This window comes from Muntiacus reevesi, chromosome 9 (assembly GCF_963930625.1).
Source record: "Muntiacus reevesi chromosome 9, mMunRee1.1, whole genome shotgun sequence".
In the NCBI taxonomy this organism is placed as follows: domain Eukaryota; kingdom Metazoa; phylum Chordata; class Mammalia; order Artiodactyla; family Cervidae; genus Muntiacus; species Muntiacus reevesi.
Window position 1 is genome coordinate 8,950,376 of NC_089257.1, and position 3,126 is coordinate 8,953,501.

At 41.6% G+C, this 3,126-nt stretch overlaps 1 pseudogene; it reads left to right on the forward strand.

Annotated features, from left to right (window-relative positions):
* The first annotated feature begins 653 nt into the window (after positions 1 to 653).
* Positions 654 to 1,580, forward strand: LOC136174225 (olfactory receptor 4C6-like; annotated as a pseudogene).
* Positions 1,581 to 3,126: the final 1,546 nt, after the last annotated feature.

Consider the following 3,126-nt stretch of genomic DNA (forward strand, 5'->3'; position numbering starts at 1 on the left):
TAACATTTGAGAAGAGCACAGAAAGAAGAAGCTACTTCATATTTATTTGAAGATAAAGCAGGGTTGTATGGTATATTGTAATATACTTAGTACCATAATTGGTAAATTATAAAATCACAATGCAATGACCAGAGGAGAAATATTGATGTTTGAGGGCACTGATTCTGGAGTCAGAAAATATGGTCCACATTCTGGCTTCACCGCTCACTTGCTGTACAACCTTGGCTATGTTGCCTCAAGTCTGTGAGAATCAGTTCTCTCATTTGTAAAATAGAGTCAGTATGGCATTATTCTAGTGCCTGGAGAAGGTAGATGCTGACAATGAATAATAAGAGTAAAAGGGAGAAATGTATTTCACATGGAAACACTGTTTTAAAAGAGAAGGAAAAATAAAAAGCCTAAGAAGAACATAACATTAATGAAGTAGCTCTCTTTTAAGCTCTTTATTTAGCAGGTTATTAAGAGCCAAATGCTGGATAATGAATAAATGGGAAAAAAAAAAAGACACAGAAAACACAACAGACAAACAAAAAACCCATAAGTTCCCTGAGATCCTGGAAATACTTGAAGTCAAATAATCACTGGTTATAAATCAGGTGCTGCTTTTTCAGGTCTTCTAACTCTTAGCTGTAGCTCATATCAGCAGCTGACACATGGGAAATCAAAGCAATGTGACGGAATTCCTTCTTTTGGGCATTACGCAGTATCCAGAGCTGCGGAAAATACCCTCTGTCGTGTTTCTAATCATGTCTGTCTCCACCGTTTTGGGAAACCTCCTCATTGTGGTAACCATGGTTACAAGTCAGAGTCTGAGGTCACCCATGTATTTTTCCTTACCTCCTTGTCCCTTTTGGATGTCACCTACTCTTCCGTCGTTGCCCTCAAGTTCACTGTGGACTCCCGCTCTGAGAGCACTGCCATCTCCCTGGAAGGCTGCATGGCCCAGCTCTTCGCTGAGCACTTCTTCGGTGGAGTGGGCATCCTCCTCCTCACCGCGATGGCCTGTGACCGCTCCGTAGCCATCTGTAAGCCTCTTCACCATGTGCCCATCATGAGGCCTCGGATGTGCTGCCTGTTGCTGGGAGGGGCCTGGGTGGGGGATTTTTCCATGCCGCAGTGCAGCTTCTCTTCATGTGTCAAATACCCTTCTGTGATCCCAATACAACAGACCACTTTTTATGTGATTTCTTCCCACTGTTGAAACTGGCCTGCATAGACACCCCCATCCCAGGCCTCTTAGTCATCCTCAACAGCCGGGTGATGTGTGTGGCCATCTTCCTCACCCTCATCACTTCCTATGTGGTCACCCTCTGCTCCCTGAAGCCCTGCAGCTCTGAAGGACGGTGTAAAGCCCTCTCCACCTGTGGCTCCACCTCACTGTGGTCATCACATGCTTTGTGCCTTGGATGTTTTTGTATGTTGGTCCTGACGTCACCTACCCCATAGACAAGGTGAAGGCTGAGTTTGATTCCATCATCACACCCATGTTAAATCCCTTGATCTACACCCCGAGGATTATGGAGGTGAAAAATGCCATGAGAAAACTGTGGATGAAACAGGGGAGTTTGGTTGGCAAGTGACTGTCATGCTCAGAATATCATGTGTTTCCATTAAAGAGAACTCTGTTCTTTCAGAAATGTGGGGAAGCAAAACTATCCATTCTCCACTAACAACCAGAGAGATTTCTTAAAAATATAAATCTGATTTTCATTGATAGTGTTTGCAGTTTAAGGATTATGATACCTTTCTGCTTTCTGTTCTTCTTTAGCTTCCTATTGCCTTCATAGCTTTTTTCATTTTTCCTACTTATTTTTAAATTATAATTACATAATGTCCCAGAAAATATCTCAACAGGTTAAATCAAAATGCAAATAAATGCAATTATTTTAAAAGAAATAACATGAGACAGCAGAATTGATGGAAAAGTTCATTCCACGCAAAATTATAAAATTTCTTGCTATTATTCCTATTTTTATTATTTTTATTTTTAATTCATTTTCATTAACATAATTCCAATTGGAGTTAGATAGTTCTATTACAAATCTGGATAACAAACCATCAAGCGCTTCTTTATCAGTGATGAGGAAACGCAGCCCTTTCTCAGCAGAACCACTTCTAGATTGGAACGTTTTCTGATAGCTTATTTTTTTGTGGAAAAAATGAACTTTTTAAAACCCAATCTGGCATAAAATTTAGATGTTTTTCTAGGACTCATTCTTAGTGACTTTTGGAAGTGCAGTGTACACATTTTAAAATCTCAATGAACCATTTTATTTATTGTTTATCGGTTACTTGGAATCTCCTTGCCTTCTACTAGAATTTCCTGGTTAATCTTCCCTCTAAATCTCTAATCACATCTTGAGTGCCTCACCCAGCCCCTTGGTGTGCATCAGACACCCTGAGATTGGTCATTTGCCCTCAGAACTTCCCTGGCGGCTCAGTCAGTAAAGCGTCTGCCTACAATGTGGGAGACCTGGGTTCGATCCCTAGGTCGGGAAGATCCCCTGGAGAAGAAAATGGCAACCCACTCCAGTACTCTTGCCTGGAAAATCCCATGGACAGAGGAGCATGGTAGGCTACAGTCCATGGGGTTACAAAGAGTCCAACACAACTGAGGGATTTCACTTCACTTCTCTTCACGATTCGTGAAAGATTTTGCTTCTCTCTCAAAACAAGCCTTCACCCTACTGAGGTGACTACTTCTCTCCAACTCTGGTACTAGATGAAGGGTCGTTACCTTAGAGAGCCTTCCTCTGTGACTCTATTCAGTGGTTCTTATACGCTCACCATTAACCTCTATGTCAATGTTTTCATTTTCTTAGTAACAATGACCAAAAGCAAGTTTATTTTGTATAACTATCCTCTGACTTTTATTACATTCCATGCCGGTCTAGACTGGACACGTCTCCAGGAAGGGATTTTTTTTTTTTTTTTTTTTTTGTCCTGGGTCTTCGTTGTCTCATGGGTTTCTCTCTAGTAGCAGCAAGCAGGGGCTACTCACTAGTTCCTATGTGTGGGCTTCTCACTGTGGGGACTTCTTTTGTTGCAGAGCATGAGGTCTAGAGCTTGTGGGCTTCAGCAGATTCAGTTCATAGGCTCTAGAGCACAGGTTCAATAGTTGTGGTA